The sequence below is a fragment of the Sycon ciliatum genome, chromosome 6 (assembly GCF_964019385.1).
Source record: "Sycon ciliatum chromosome 6, ocSycCili1.1, whole genome shotgun sequence".
Lineage (NCBI taxonomy): Eukaryota > Metazoa > Porifera > Calcarea > Leucosolenida > Sycettidae > Sycon > Sycon ciliatum.
The window spans coordinates 24485878-24503360 of NC_088648.1; the positions used below are offsets into that span (position 1 = coordinate 24485878).

The following is a 17483-nucleotide window of genomic DNA, read 5'->3' on the forward strand; positions in this document are numbered from 1 at the left end:
GTTAACTACCGCTCGCTACGAGACGTTGTTAGCAGCCGTGAAAGTTGGGGAAGTTTGGTTGCAGTTTGCATTGTGTGAAATGCATGATAACCACCTTGTATGACGAACATTCATACTTCTTTTGCTTTTTGTTTTGTGTTTTTTCAGGTCTTTATTTCATAATAAATTGACGAGGTTTTCAGCGAAAATCTTTGACAGCCTTGCAAACCTAAAGAGATTGTAAGTTTATTAACTATGTTACAATCTGGATATTGTCCTATCCTACGTAAAAACGAATGACGCATTTTGTAGATGCTAACGTGCATTACCTTTCCAGCATGTCGGCCGCGAAGAAAATGACTCTGTGTCCTAGAAAGGTGGCAAGAACAACGGACATTAGAAGATGCTCAGAGGTCTCCGGTAAGTTGCGGCCATAAAGAATACCGACTACTGAGGTTGCCAGCTTTCCATATGCTGGAAATGGTGTCACAAGTCCAATTTTTCCAAGTGTTGTTGTTGTTCTATACCATATTTTTAGGGGAAATCAAAACAGGCATCATGCTTAATGATATTGGACCTACTGTGAAGACAATTTTAAAGGATATTGTGCAAAGGTAGCGATAGGAAAAAGAAAGAAAGAAAGAAAATTGGACGGTTGGTTGTAACGAGCAGATATCAATCAAGTGAGCAATGGAAAACCTACGTTACTGATAATATTATACTGCAAGGCTTGAGATTTGAAATCCAAATACGTATTTGAACATTTTGCTGCTGATGGCAATCTATTCCACATAATGACTGCAGCGTGCATTAGGCGCTTAGCAGAACAAATGTAACACCAAGGTGCTTGTAACAAGAGGTTATAGGTATCGGGGTAGGATCATCGGTGGACATGAAAACTAAAAATTTGAAGCTGTGCACCATCTGATGACGCATTCAGGACAACACACATAATCTCTGTCTTGGCGGAGTTCGGCTGGAGTTTCCACCTTCGCATCCACTTGACCACACAGTCTACTCCTACCAGCAGGTCTTGGCACGCAACAGGGAGCAACCGGTGACTGGCCAAAAGATTGGTGTCGTCCGCATATAGTGAGGTGCTGGGAATTGCACTGATATCGTTCACGTACATTAGAAAAAGCTGGGGACCCAGAATTGGTCCCTTGGGGACACCAGAAAAAATGCGTTCAGGGTGGGACAATTGACCCGAGATATGTACTGTAAAGTCCACTGCAAACGCCCACTTCGCAGCAAACGCCCACCCCAGCGGGTCCATACTATTTTCGTCTTTTTCAGGTCAATATAGTTGTAGAAAACTGACATGAAGGTCAAATGCGTACGAGAACGACTGTAATGCCTACAAACTGCCTATGTCTCACCAGGAAGCTCTGCAAAAGCGATTGTCATTATCTTCTAGCAAAGATAAACTTCTGTCGAGATTTCCTTTCATTCGATAAATGAGTCGTCTTTGTGGTAGTTCACTCTCCATGTGGTAATGCCGTAGAATCCATCTGGTTTTCATGAAATTTCTGCAGTGCCACGATGTTGTGCTTTCAGAACGGAACAGTGATTGTTCTGACGAAGCGTCATTCAATGACTTGACTGAACTGGTCGCAGTATTGCAGTTGCAAGTCGAACAGGGGGGGATGTCACAGAAGCTACACCTACAAAGTCGCTGCTAACTTGTTGAAAACTCTGAATTGCTCGCGAAAAACACTTGCCTTTGAGCGTTGTGTGATTTGGAAATGATGGCTTGAAACATCGTCAGAAGTGTACTTGGATCCTGCAATACTCTGTTCTTCGCTACCTTGTAATTAATAATAGTAATAACTTTATTAGGATGACCCAAAGGCAAATCGCCTATCGAGTGGTTCAACAAAGAATCCCGAAAGTTACTGGATGATGACGAAACTAGTAAGACTATTGGACATACGTAGCCCGTGCTCTTCTTCGTTGTGCTTTCCTTCCCCTCTTGGACCTTTCCGAACCTGAGCCTTCCAAGTTGGAAGGTTGTTGGTTCGCGCCTTGGAGAAATGTTGGCGCTAGGTGTCAGGTCGCCGAATGTCTCAGTACTCCTTGTCAGTTTTGTGCCATTTTGTCGCACTCGCTGACTGTATAAGATCTGGTTACGTTGGTGGACAGTTAGTCATAACTTGTAACATGTTGTCCTTATTCTTTTCACAATAATTTAAGTTGCTCACCATCCGCGTTACATAATATGATTGGTTAATATGTTATTTTGGGTTTGATATGGCAAACGAATCGTGATAAATAGGATATGACCTCGAATTTGGTCTACATGGGAAATGTAGGCCGAGTAAAACACCGAGGTGCACCGAGGTCTTTTACGATATAGACCTCGTCTTGGTCAATATCCAATACATAATTATATACATCCCCAGCACCGGGGGAGGGGGGGGGAGGGGGGGGGAAGGGGGGGGGGGTATTTTCAATGACGTATATATATAATACATCTTGAGCGCTGAATTAGTTTCAACCCATTCAGCAAAATGAAAATGATGAATACTCGGATATATGCATTGTTGTATTTGTATTTATGGATTCTCCACAGGTCTTAACCTAGATAGAGGGAGTGTTCATCAAAAGTTTATGAAGAAGAAGAAGCTGAGGAAAAATAAAAAATAAATATTACCATCCCCCACCTCACAACAGGGCAACCGAGTTTCGGATTAAGCTGGGAGTGCCGATCCGAGGAAATTATTTGGAAACACATGTTCCGCAAGTTGCACGCTCGAAGTAAAACAGCAATGACATGCAAGAGATATTGTACAGGATCCTGGAGGACGCGTGCCCACGTGACTCGCGCATGCACGCAGGTTGGGCCAGCTCCCTGGGCTGGCTGCTAACTTGCGTTAGCATGCTAAGTCTTATGAATCTTATGATAGAAAGATGCGGGTGGTAATAATTTAACACCGTGCTCTATGGCATCGCTACTCTACGTGGAATGAAACGAGAGGGCTTATAAGTTATAACGGGTGATAGCGAAGTGGGTACAGGCAAGAGGGATAACACATTTTGGGCTGGATACAGAACGAAAGACAGACGGGAGGGAGTTCCATGTGGCAGTGGTGACAAAGATAAAGGTGGCACGGATGTTTGTGCGGGCGCTAGCAGGCGGAAGCAGATGTTGCAGGCGCCTCGTGCGGTGTGCTACTGTGTAGCCTAGGTCCTCGAGGGTCATCATCTGGCTATGGATGAGGTGTTGGAGCTCAAGAAAGCACTGAATGTGTCTTCGCCATGCGAGGCTGGGCCACTGGAGGTCCTCGAAAAGCGAGGGTTTCGGCTCCGTTTGAGGAGGATGCACGCCATAATCACACTATGATGGGACAGATTCAGAGTACTCAAACCAGGGATGTCGATCACATAGTTCACGACTTATTATACCGTAGAATCCCGCGTATAAGCCCATGCCCGCGCATAAGCCCAGGGTTTGTTCGAACATCACAAAGCTTCATCGTACAAGCCCATGGGCTTAGATCATACCAAGAGTCCATAAATTATGGACTCTTGGCCATACCATGCATGTACATGTAGTACAATGCACATTAGTTTTTTTCCTACATTTAAGCACAATCATCGGTTGTTTTTGTTCGCACAGTGGTTTTCAGCATTGTACATGTACTTCTCCTTCTCACTTCCCTGACACTTTTCAATAGCACAACTAACGTGTTACTTGGTGTCGGTGTATAAGCCCATGCCCGCGTATAAGCCCATGTTCTCGTATAAGCCCACCGAAATGTCCTTGTGAAATAGATAAGGCTATGGGCTTATCCGCAGGATTCTAAGGTCTCACTTTAAGCCGCGGTCTCACCAAGTTCAGCCGTTTTTGGCTTGCGCTGAAAGTGGCTTGCAACTAGCCAGCTGGCAGTCAAACCAAAACTGGTTGACGCGGGTTTTCCCGGGTTTTTCTTTATTTTGAGGATGACCCCTGTGCCCAGTATACGTGATTTGCGTACACACTAGGTCCTAATTTTGAATCTCCACGTGGGAAACTTCCTGACTACAATAAACGTCAACTCAAGTTCTTCAACTCCTCTTGCACTCTTGCACTTCAGCCAAAATTATTCACCCACTTTCAGCTTTTCAGTGCTTCCAAAAGGGCCGAAAGCTGAAAGTGGCTGGTGCCCCGATTTTCAGCCGTTTCCGTGGAAACCTCAGCCGGAAAAAACGCTTTTTTGGCTGAACGGCTGAATCGGGCTCGGTGTGACCGCGACCTTAAACTCTTTATCAAGACAAGGTTGCTTGATTACGCATGCTATCAAGAGTGTGCTACTCCGGGCTCGAACTGTGATGGATTCACCACGGCGGATTATTTAATTGCGTAATTCTTTCCCAAAAGTATCACCAAGTCCGTATACATGTACTTTCCTCCTTCTTCTTTGTGGCTACGGTGGGAGTTCATCATGTTCAGGGAACATCGATCTACTGTCCAATGTTCTGCTTCGGCTATTGTAGCTGCGATGTACAAATTCTTTGTACATTGATGTCTGGCTACGCAATATGGCATCCGGGAGTCAAAATTAATAGCCGCGAAGTACTGCTGCCATATCAAAATTCCTCTGTTGGGTGGGGATCATCGATTTCAGTATCCTTGGTTATATTTTCTTGGTTTTTAGTTTTTGCTTGAATAAAAAGCAAATATGTTGTACTGAGTGCGTGATGGCCTTCTGAGAAAGTTTTGCTTTTTTTGCGCAGGCAACTACAGAGCAATCAATTAACAATCCTTCCTCCCAGTGCTTTGGAAAAGCTGGTTAATCTTATTTTACTGTAAGCTTCATTCTGTACGACGTTTATTTAATGCTTCAAAGACCATTGAGCACAGCAGCAACATGTTTTAGATTAGACTGTTCTCATAGCCTGTCTACTGTGATCTCTCTCTCTTTCTCTCTGTCTGTCTGTCTGTCTCTCCCTCTCTCTGCCTGTCTCTCTGTCTCTCCCTCTCTCTGCCTGTCTCTCTGTCTCTCTGTCTCTGTCTCTCTATCTCTCTATCTCTCTCTTTCTCTCTCTCTCTCTCTCTCTCTTTCTCTCTCTCTCTCTCTCTCTCTCTCTCTCTCTCTCTCTCTCTCTCTCTCTCTCTCTCTCTCTCTCTCTCTCTCTCTCTCTCTCTCTCTCTCTCTCTCTCTCTCTCTCTCTCTCTCTCTCTCTCTCTCTCTCTCTCTCTCTCTCTCTCTCTCTCTCTCTCTCTCTCTCTCTCTCTCTCTCTCTCTCTCTGACAGAGAGAGCGAGAGAGGGATAGCGAGAGGGGTAGCGAGATAGATAGGTGAGGAGATAGAGAGATAGAGAGATAGAAAAATAGAGAGATATAGAGATAGAGAGATAGAGAGATAGATATAGATACATAGAGAGAGAGAGAGAAACACACCTAGACAGAGACAGAGAGAGAAAGAGAGAGGCAGAGAAAGGGAGACAGAGAAAGTGAGAGAGAGAGAACAAGAGATAGAAAATGAGATAGACAGAGACAGTGACAGACTGGTGAGTAGAAAGACAGACAGGCAGCCTACTTCGCAGTGGTGAGCTGTGAAAATAATAATTTATGACATCATGTTGATGTGACAGTTGGACGTGACAAACACACATGTGATAGACCAGAGAAAGAGAGAGGAGAGGGGAGAAAGAGAGAGGAGAGGGGAGAGAGGAGAGAGGAGGGGGGGGGGTTATTGCTTTGTGAGTCTGTAGAATGTTAGATTCCCTGACCATCTTTAACCAAGCTGCTCACGAACATTTTCGGTGAGTCGCTGATTTTATTAGATTGACAACACAGTCGCTCTCATTTCAATGGCAATTTGCTATAAGCAAGTTTTCTTACCTTTCTCATAAGTAAACAATTAAATCCACCTTCACATCTACTTTATAATATAGATAAGAAAAGGAAAAAATTTTTGAAGGACGCTTCACGCAGCTTCATTATACTTGAATTGTTTGCAGGCAACCTGCCTACACTCAAGAGAGCACTGCATTTCACACAAATCCATTGGTATCGTTACAACGTTTCGGTCTTTATGACCATCATCAGGAATGAAGTGGACATGGAAAGAACAGCAGTATAAAAGAAGGAGGCAAGCAAGCAAAGCGCGGTACATAGTGACAGCGCGCGTAGAGAAGTGCAAAGCACGTCATGGCGGGTGTGCATTACTACATATACATGACAACACAAGCACAAACGGCGAGGAAAGTAGATACTGCGCTACAGCAGTGATAACAGCCCAGTTACAGTCTCACACCACCAGTGAGGTGTCTAGAGCCCCGCGCCACTCGCAGTAAGGTGGTGTTATAGCAGATCCCAGCCACTGTTGTTATTAATTTCCGGGGATCGCTCCCTGATATTGATGGCCTCCCGGATCCTCCTCCTGGGGCGGTCACGCTCAGAACCGAGAACCCGGATACCTGAGAAAGCCGTTGCTCCCAATGGCAATGGGTCAGATGCATGCTTGGCCGCGAAATGCTCACCCAGCGCGGTGCCGCTCACTGTGTTGCGTGCGTCGTCGTTGTGTTCTTTTGTCCTGGTAGCGAGGCTGCGGTACGTCTCTCCGACATATTTATCACCACATTTGCACTCGAGGTGGTATACCACGTTTCGCTCTGTGCATGCTTCTGAACCGGACATGCAGGCGACACAAGCAGCCTTGGGCCGCCCCCGTTTACGGGGCTTGGACGGGTCTACATACCTGCGACATGGTGGTTTGCGGAGGGCAGACGTGCAAATCATAGAACTTAGACGGCGGTTCCTGTAAATCAGCTGGGCATTTATCTTGTACTTCCGGAGTAATTTATGAATTTTGTTGTGGATATACTCGGTGTGAAACGGTAGGTTGAGGGTGACACGGTATTCATTCTGCACTCTGACACGTCGGGGGCGCATAGCTCGTTCACGTGCCGAAACTATAACTGACTCTGGGAAGTTGTTGAATTTTAGGATGTTGGTTACTTTTTCTTCGCTTCTTTTTAGGGTGTCGGCATCGGAGGATAGGCGGACGGCACGCAGGAACTCAGAGGAAGCAATTGCTTTCTTTTGCTGGTTGGGAACTGACGAGTTGTAGTCTGATACCAGTCCGCTGTGACATGGCTTGCGGTATAGTTCATAGGATATAGATCCATCTGGTGAGACATGGACGGTCGTGTCCATGAAGTTGATTGAGCCAGTCAACTCCGTGGATTGGTGAGTGAATTTAATATTAGGATCGGCATTATTGAAGTGATCTAGGAAACTCTGCAGAAGTTCCGGACCGAGGTTCCACACAATGAAAACATCATCGATGTAGCGCTTCTACAGAACTGGGCTGGCAGGTGCACTACGCAAGAGCGAACTCTCTAGGTCATGCATGTACAGGATGGCAAAGGGGGGCGCTAGGTTATTGCCCATAGCCACACCATCCTTCTGGTGGTACACCTGCGCTCCAAACCGGAAGTAGTTGGAGCTCAGCACATGTGCGAGGAGCTCCTTGACCTGCCCAATTCGGAAACCAAACAGATCGATGCTGCCCTCGAAGAAGCATGCACAGAGCGAAACGTGGTATACCACCTCGAGTGCAAATGTGGTGATAAATATGTCGGAGAGACGTACCGCAGCCTCGCTACCAGGACAAAAGAACACAACGACGACGCACGCAACACAGTGAGCGGCACCGCGCTGGGTGAGCATTTCGCGGCCAAGCATGCATCTGACCCATTGCCATTGGGAGCAACGGCTTTCTCAGGTATCCGGGTTCTCGGTTCTGAGCGTGACCGCCCCAGGAGGAGGATCCGGGAGGCCATCAATATCAGGGAGCGATCCCCGGAAATTAATAACAACAGTGGCTGGGATCTGCTATAACACCACCTTACTGCGAGTGGCGCGGGGCTCTAGACACCTCACTGGTGGTGTGAGACTGTAACTGGGCTGTTATCACTGCTGTAGCGCAGTATCTACTTTCCTCGCCGTTTGTGCTTGTGTTGTCATGTATATGTAGTAATGCACACCCGCCATGACGTGCTTTGCACTTCTCTATGCGCGCTGTCACTATGTACCGCGCTTTGCTTGCTTGCCTCCTTCTTTTATACTGCTGTTCTTTCCATGTCCACTTCATTCCTGATGATGGTCATAAAGACCGAAACGTTGTAACGATACCAATGGATTTGTGTGAAATGCAGTGCGCTCTTGAGTGTAGGCAGGTTGCCTGCAAACAATTCAAGAAAAGGAAAGTGTACGCTATTATGTCCACTCGCACCACCAATCATTAATTTTGATAATCAACTCATGCGATAACATTGCACAACACCAACCGGCGGTACTGACGTTCAGCAAGTAACTGCCAATCAGCTCTAGAACGTCTTGGATGCGCACTCCATCTGTCGACCAACTTGGAAGTATAATAGCAAGAGTACATAAACCAGAGTGTGCAACTCGGGATGGTTCCTGTGGGAGCATAATTCGTGCAGTACGTCATTTCTGACGGCATGGTAAGCCACAGGTACGGTGAAAAGTTGCGTAACCAGTCGCGGTGGTGCAGGTCACTGAGTTTGTCCTGATTTCGGTTTTTTGATATGGATAGCCTGGTGACTTTACTTGTCGGTGGATGTACTCAGCGTACACATTCACACAAAACACCGAAATCCTGAAACAGGATGTCTAAAATCAAGCCAACTTGGCTGATTTCCGGGCTATGGAACATGAAAATTTGAGCTGTACGCAAGTCGCGGCTTGGCTGACCTCATCACGGTGACGTAGTGCACGAACTACGCTGTTTCAGATCTGATATGCACAGTTGCACACTCTGGTTTATGTACTCTTGATATTAGTTATAGGAATTGTCTTGCCAGTATCGTCTTCGACATGCAATTGCATCCGCCAAGGTTCTTAAGAGCTAAAACTTTCAGCTTGTGCTTGTCTTGGTTGCAAGCAGTTCCCCTGCAATGGTAATCTTGTAACTTAGCTGGAAGGAGGTTGGCGTGTGCATCCAAGACTTTCTATAGCGGATTGGCAGTTACTTGCAACTGGTGGTGTTAGTGGACATCATAGTGTAATTTGTAGTTCCTTGGTCCTTTTCCTTGCTATAAATGAATCCGTGGCTCTGCATCCGAGTCCAACTTCACATCTACTCTTATTGTTTGCCCAGCGATATCCGTTATAACAACCTCTCTGATTATCGACTCTGCGGCCTATATCCAAGAAGGCATATTATGACCGCAAAGCTCGCTACGGGAAAATATCCCCTCCACCGTAAGTTTCACGTCACCGACTCTGCTTTGATCATTTTGAAAACAAGTTGCTTCATGTGTGAAATGTAGCAGTACCGCTGTCCAGTATGCACTCAATCTCCAGAAAGGAACCGGTACCTGTTTCAAACTGTTGGGCCTCACGAGCGGGGCTATTGGCAACCGGCCAACCAGATCGTAATGAAGCCTAGTCACCAAAAAAGTTGACAGACCGCCAGCGAAGACGTCCTTTAGTGTGAAGTAGAAAATAACGTCTTCCTTCGCGTCGAGCAAGCAGTGCTCATCCGGAAGGGCATCTTCGATCACCGATCTTTTGGGTAAATGGTCCGTGGAGAATGTGAGGACACTGTCCATCGTGCAGGACTCGGGGTTGCAAACCTTGCTGCACTTGCTCAAGCCTGACGTTCAGCCTCCAAGCTAGACCCACATCATGAACATTAACCGGCGATGGTATGACGGTGCTGTCAGTATGATGACGAAGGAGCTGAGTGATGCAGCTAGCTGTGGCAAATCAGCACTTTCGGTCACAACTGGCATCTGGACTAGCGATGCTGTTGAGGGCTACCTGACACTCACTGGTCGCCTCATCAACGCCAAGTTTGAAATATCGTCATGCTGTCTTGGCACCATACGCCTCGGAGAGCGACACACTGGTACAAACATAGCAGACAAGATCACCAGCATTCTGGATGAGCTGGGTATCCCGGAAAAGTGGCATGGTCTGCCTAGTTCATGACCAGGCCACTAACACGATGGCAGCCAGCCATCAGCTAGCGCCTCCCATTGCTCCATTTGAGAGTGTTGCTTGTGCTGCTCAGCACACTCAGAACACAAAGAAAGCGGGTTCACATGTTCGCTGAGTAGAAGGTGTTTGCTTTTGCTCGCAAGTTGGTGAGCCACCTTAAGCACAATAGAGAGGGTCGCATAACGTAATTACGTTAGTAAAAAACGCCAGCCATGCATCGACCAGGCGCCAGGCGCGAACTGATGGTGGTGGTGGTGAGAAGGAGAGCTCTGTGCCAGAACTTTGCAGCCTAGAGAGCGTGTGTGGGCAGGCGTGTGTTTACCGCCATATTGCCAGGTGTGTCTTTACCACCATATTTATCAACCATAAGTACAGCTGCAGTGGTGTCTCCGACTTCATTCTCCCGAGTCAAGCTCCGTATGAAGACATCCAAGAAGAAGATTGCCTGATGAGTCCAGCGGGGACGAAACGTACGTCGCAATCGAGCTATGTCGTTGCTGTGTCATCATCTATGTGCCATGCGCTACTTGATGTACCAGCCTGCTATGCCGGATACCGCCAGCCATGCATCGACCAGGCGCCAGGCACGAACTGATGGTGGTGGTGGTGAGAAGGAGAGCTCTGTGCCAGAACTTTGCAGCCTAGAGAGCGTGTGTGGGCAGGCATGTGTTTACCGCCATATTGCCAGGTGTGTCTTTACCACCATAGTAAAAAACGCAGTCGATCTACGGAAATTCTTACGTAAACTGCATGCGGATCTGTGTTCCGCCATACAGAGTTTTCAAATCACGTAGCTGCCCTTGGCAGCTCCGAACGCGGCAGTGTATGACCGGATCAAACTGGGGAGACAGTCGTAAAATTGTGCCCCATTCCACTTACGGATCACCTACGTTATCAGAACCCTATCTACGTAATCTCCGTAGACAACTTTTTTATAAGTGGAGTGCAAACTCGCGAATTCACAGGTTTTCCCGCCCACGTAAATTTGGTCAACTGCGAACCTCACTAGTGTCGTAGTAATGGTGGCAATACGGCCAAAACAGGAGGAGGCCAGTGAGAGCAGGCCGAAGTTTGTTCAAGAAGTGGCTACAAGGTGGAACAGCACTTTGCATATGATGGAGCATCTGCTACAGGTGAAGGCACACACACACACACACACACACACACACACACACACACACACACACACACACACACACACACACACACACACACACACACACATGTGTGTGTGTGTGTGTGTGTTTGTGTGTGTGTGTGTGTGTGTGTGTGTGTGTGTGTGTGTGTGTGTGTGTGTGTGTGTGTGTGTGTTTCTGTGTGTGTGTGTGCAGCATGTCAACAACCAGGAGCTGCGAAGACGCTGGGGTGATATGGCACTGCCATCTGATACCGTCAGACACCGCCATCTGCAGTGGCTTGGGCATGTCGCCAGAATGCCAGATAACCGGCTTCCGAAGCTGATACTGTTTAGCTTCTTCTCAGATCCACGCCCAGCTTGTGGGCCACGACTGCGATGGAAAGACCTCGTCGCACGTGATCTTCGTTTCGGTGGCATAGTGAATTGGCTCACTTTGGCTCAGGATCGCCCAGCATGGCGCGAGGCAATTGCAAAGACTCCGGATGATCTCGTGGAGTGTAACAACAACAAAGTCACCTGCAAGGTTTGCAACCGATCATTCACTGCTCGTGGGATTCACCGTCACAAGTGCTCAGCTGTGCGGTCCTTACCTGTTGCCCAGCAGCCTGGGGCCCGTCACTGTGGAGTTTGTGACCGCTGGTTTCAAAGCGCTGGCGGTTTTGCAGTTCATCGTTGTGTGGAGCGTCAGACATCGGACGAAATACCAGCTGTTTCAACGAGATGCAGCCTGAATTTGGACTGCTGCCAGCACCATTGCTCGATCTGTGATCGCTGCATGAAGAGTCGGGCTGGTTTTAACCGCCATAATTGTACTCGAGGCAAACGGCTGCGAAAGGACCAGAGGACTAATCTGCCCATACAATGCAGCCTATGTAGCGAACGATTCTCCCGCCCGCAGGACCTCACCCGCCACCGAAGACAGAAACACTAGCTATGTGTAGAACGGTCCCCTTTCACCTCAATTATTCTCCTTGTTTCTTTTTTCTCGCTGTTGTCTCCCGCTTCTGGGAGCGACATGGCCATTTTGTGGCAGTTGTACATAGTAGCAGTAGTAGTAGTGTGTGTGTGTGTGTGTGTGTGTGTGTGTGTGTGTGTGTGTGTGTACGTGTGTGTGTGTGTGTACGTGTGTGTTTTTCTCAAGAATTCCCCACTCTGGGGCGGCTCTGGCCTCGTCCAGGGTCGTCCCAGGTTAGTTCAGGACCTGTTGAAGTAGATAGGGTCGCGGACTAAGATTCTTGAGGACCAGGGCTTCGCATGATGTTGCCACCTCAAGTTTCTCCGCGCGCCCTTCGTTCGGTGAGGAGTTGCAACCCCCGAACGTCCGCGACTGCACGAGATGAGCAGGTTCGAAACAGTACAGGACGTAGACGTTATTTGTCAGTGGGCACCTGGAATGTCCGGTCACTTGTGGAAAGCTCAGGCCCAATTGAAACTGCAGCTGTAACAGGAAAAGTCGTGGAGGATAAGAAAATCGAACGGGTCGTCGCGGAACTCTCGCGTCTGGCTGTGGATATTGCAGGACTTCAGGAGACACATTGGTTTGGTGAACAATCGTATCGTGTTGGTGGCTCTACTATTCTTACATCGGGTCGTCCTGTTCCTTCGGAGGACTCCAGTCGTTGACGAGGAGGTGTTGCTGTCGTTTTGAATTTGAATTCAACGAACGCTTGGAAAGCAGGAGGCTGTGTCTGGAGAGCGTACAGCTCTCGCCTTGTCACCGTACGATTGAAGTTCAAAGTCCAGCGGCATTCCAGCTTTGTCCCCGCCATCTTCTCTACCACCGGAGGCATGGGAAAGCATGGTGCTTCGCTCTACAAACGCATCGCCTCTCTCCTCGCTGCCAAGACTGGGGAGCCATACAGCATCACCCTAGCTGCCATCCGCTGCCAGATTGGCTTTGCACTGGTCCGTTCAGCGCTGATGTGCTTGCGTGGTGCACGCAAGGCATTCTTACCAGCAATGGCCTCAGACTCGGCAGCGCTTGTTGTTGCTGAAGCAAGAATCTCAGCTTGAGGCTTACATTATTATCTGTCAAGTGTCATTAATGACATTGTACATGATCATCACCGCGTGCGCTCGATCTAATCATTGATTGTCTTTATTTTATGTTTTGCCCGTACAAGAGGCATGGTTTGAGTTAAAAAAAAAAAAAAAAAAAAAAAAAAAAAGCGTGCTGTACGCTGGTACACTGTTATTGTGGCGTACGCTCCGACTTTCGCCAGCACTCGATCGGAGAAGGAGCACTTTTACGACTCCGTGCAGCGAGCGATGGACGACGTCCCTCGTGGTGACAGATACATTCTACTCGGAGACTTCAACGCGCGAGTTGGCACTCGTGGCAGCCATGCTGAGCAGTCTAGGGATGAGTGGTGCACTGTGCGTGGCCCTCATGGCTTTGGGGAGATGAACTCCTCTGGAAAGGAACTATTAGATTTCCTGGCAATGAACAATGCTACAATCTGTAACACCTGGCACAACAAGAGACAAAATCTCAAACCAACCTGGCAACATCCTAAGTCACAGAAATGGCATTGCATTGACTACATCATCACTAGCCAGTGTGATAGGATGCTGTGCATGGATTCTCAGATCATCCCAAGTGCAGAGTGTGGCAGTGACCATCAACTGCTTTGTGCACGCTTCCTTCTTGGCACGTATCACCACTCTGTCAACCCGCAAGCTGTGTGTGTGCAACGTAGCAAGGGTCGCTTCGACACGTCCAAGTTATTTCTTTCTGCCGATGCAAACAACAACCCTGATGATGGCGCCACCCCGTTGTCTGCTTATCAAGACGCGGTGTCCACTCTCGTATCAACACATTGGCGCCCGCATGATCCAATAGATGAAAAGTGGAACGTCCTCCGCGATGCTGTTGTCATTGCCGGAACGGACACTCTTGGTCAACGCAAGCGTAAACAACCTGATTGGTATGTGGACAGTGGCCCGACTATTGAACCTCTGTTACAGGAACGGAATCGGCTGCACGCGCTCTGGCTTCAACATCAACGTCCTAGGGATCACACTGCTTTCAAACAGGCTCGCAGTCAAGCGCGTGCCGGAGTGAGGAAGGCTAAACGTGACTGGATATCATCCAAGGCAGAGCTCGCCAATGCACAAAGATTCTCAGGACGAACTGTGTGGAAATGTGTTCGTGCACTACAAACAGTCGAACAAGGCCCGACCCGCATCACAACTGCTGCGATCAACGACGAGAATGGAAATCCATGTGCATCTGCCGAAGACCAGGGCAAACGTTGGGGCCGTCATTTCTCTGGTGTTCTGAATGTGCAAAGTACGTTCAATTCCAGTATTCTTGACTGTGTTCCACAAATGCCGTGTCTGGATAGTTTGGTTGCGCCGCCTGATCTGTTGGAGTTACAGCAGGCAATCACGCAATGTCGAAGTGGCAAAGCTGCAGGTCAGTCAGGAATCCTGCCGGAGATGCTCAAAGCCTGTCCAGATCTGTTTACTGACCACCTACTGGAGCTTCTCCATTCAGTCTGGGACAGTGGCAGTGTTCCTGGCGACTGGGTCAACGCGCAGCTGGTGCCTATCCCCAAGAAAGGTAACCTTGCAGAATGTGACAACTGGCGAGGCATAGCTCTCCTCGACGTTATTGGTAAAGTGGTTGCTCGCGTCATCCAGAGCCGACTTGCTGATAAACTAGACGATGTGCTACCAGACTCTCAGTGCGGCTTCTGCACAGGACGTGGGTGTGCTGACATGATCTTTGCGGCAAGGCAACTAATCGAAAAGAGCTACGAGCATGAGCAGAAGTGTTTCTTCATCTTCATTGACCTGAAGAAAGCCTATGACTCAGTTCCGCGAGAGTGTCTGTGGTTAGTACTGCGAAAAGCTGGCGTCCCCGAGAAGCTGATCGCTGTTATCCGTGCATTCCATGACGGCATGACCGCAACTCTCCGTCTGTCGAATGTTGAAGCTGACCCCATCCCTGTGACGAACGGCTTGCGGCAGGGATGTTGCATGGCCCCTGTCCTATTCAACATCTTCATGTGGGCAGTGATGCATTGTTGGCGCCAGCACGTGCAGCCTATCCCTGGTGTAGGCGCAACGGTCTTCTTCGAGCCAGATGGGAAGCTACTCCACCACCGTAGCCGCCGTGATAGATCCCTGGAGCTGACAGAGTTTCAGTTTGCTGATGATTCCGCTCTTGTGGCCGCGACACGCCAGGCCGCAGTTTCAGCCTTGGAGGTATTTGTGGATGTATGCAGCGATTTTGGCCTCACCGTCAGTGCCACCAAAACCAAGTTCATGGTCTCTGGCCCCAACATCTCTAACGACGATCTAGAGCCGCTCGCGATTCGAACTATGGAGATTGCCCATGTGTCGTCTTTTCGTTACCTTGGATCCAACATACACAGCAACGGCCGATGTCATGATGATGTCACATCCCGGATTGCACAAGCTGCCAAAGCGTTTGGCGCTCTGAAGAAATCGATATTCCACGATGTAACACTGACAATATCCATCAAACGGTCAGTGTACAATGCTTGTGTGCTGTCGACTCTGCTCTATGGGTCCGAATGCTGGGTACCGCTACAGGCTGATGTTCATGCGTTGTCTGTCTTTCATCTCCGTTGTGTCCGCACCATTCTGGGCATCAGTCGTCAAGATGTATGGAATGACAGGATAACTAATGTTGAAGTTCTGGAGCGCTGGGGAGATACCTTGGACATGGAGTGTCGTCTCAGCAGACGTCGCCTTGAGTGGCTTGGTCATGTGGCAAGGATGGAGGATGAGCGCATCCCGAAGGCTCTACTGTTCGGTTCGTTTCCAAACAAGAGACCTGCCCATGGTCCGCGGAAAAGGTGGCGAGACTGTGTTCGGAGTGACGTCAAACCACTTGACGACTGGTATGAAGTGGCCACCTCTTCTCGCTCCAAATGGCGCCAGGCTTACCGTTGTCTGCCAGACAAGCAGAACAGACCTCGACCATCACCGGTTGTGTGCCAAACTTGTCACCGCTCCTTCAGTCGTGTAAGTGACAGGAAGCGACACAAGTGTACAGCTACGCGTGCCCTACCCGTAAGCCAACAGCCAGGAAGCTGTCACTGCGATCAGTGCGACAGATGGTTCCGGAGCAAGGGTGGATTTGCCCGACACAAGTGCTCGCCACCAACATCACCAGCAGAGGCATCTTCTGACACACTTGAGTCACCGGTTACAAACAATATGTCCTGCGAACGCTGCAGTTTCCACTGCGCCCGCTGCAACCGCTGTGTGCTATCGCGCCAAGGCATGAAACGTCACAAGTGCAGCCGTGGCTCGGCCAGAGCAACCAACACAGACCGTAGCTCCTTCTGTATCGTTTGCAATTGCGGTCGGCGTTTCAGTAGACCACAGGACCTATCCCGTCATCGCCCCTACTGTTCCGAACCTGCTCAACCCCCCATGGGGTCCGCATAGCCAGAATATGGCAGCGCGTCCAAGGTCCAAGGTGTGTGTGTGTGTGTGTGTGTGTGTGTGTGTGTGTATACTCAGTAAGACTATGCCTGCAACTGCAGATAAAGTGCTCAACATCCAATTTCTTGGGGGGGGGGGGGGGGCAATGACACATGTCAACGCACAATAGGTGACTCGTAGTGTTTTGCTACCCTGATGATTGCACGCAGCGCATGAAACTCAGACAAGAACACCGTTCTGAACACTTCTTCTTCTTTTTCCATGTACATTATTTTCACATCGACATTGCTCTCGCATGACTGTTACTATTGTACAAGTTATAAAGCATGGTTACCGCACAGCTAGTACTCTTGACCCCTTATCTCAAATTATTTGACCTTGCCTCTCTGTTCTTAACTTTTGAACACAATTTTCCCTTGTTCTATTTCAGTGGCGTTGAATCTGTTCATTTACTGAGGTACATGATTGTGTATGTTATGAACTGTGGCTGGCCGCAGAAATGTGACGAGTATGTGTCACTTGTGTGATAGAGCGCGCCTGTGTGGAACACGAACAGGGGCTATATTTGTCAAGGATAGTTCGTAGGTTCGTCAACCAACCGTGCAGTCAGTCAGAATGTTTCCTACGCCTCTGTTAGGGTTCGGTTTGATGCCTAAATATTTTCATATAACTGCCTTTAGCCTTGGATCGTTGTTGCTTGTCTTTGTTTGTGCAGACCTCAACGAATCCTTTTGTTCCAAGAGCTGTTCTCAGGCACCAAAGCCAGTCTGTGAAGGGTTTACCTTTTGTATTGGTGCTCTCTATAACTACACATGTAATTGTAAGTACGGATCATTCGCACAGCACCTCCTATTAGGCAAGTAACACACATTACTGACAGTTGGTTATCATGATTTTTAAGTCAAGAATACAGGACCAATAACGGTTACTAGTTATGACAAACAGTCCACCAAGGTAAGGAGATATAAACAGACAGATAATGCG

At 48.4% G+C, this 17483-nt stretch overlaps 1 long non-coding RNA gene across 1 annotated transcript; it reads left to right on the forward strand.

Moving 5' to 3' along the window:
* Positions 1–147: 147 nt before the first annotated feature.
* On the forward strand, positions 148–9181 carry LOC135818915 (uncharacterized). The gene is made up of 3 exons (XR_010553819.1): positions 148–219; positions 4696–4767; positions 9093–9181. It is a non-coding gene; the product is annotated as an uncharacterized LOC135818915 (long non-coding RNA).
* Positions 9182–17483: the final 8302 nt, after the last annotated feature.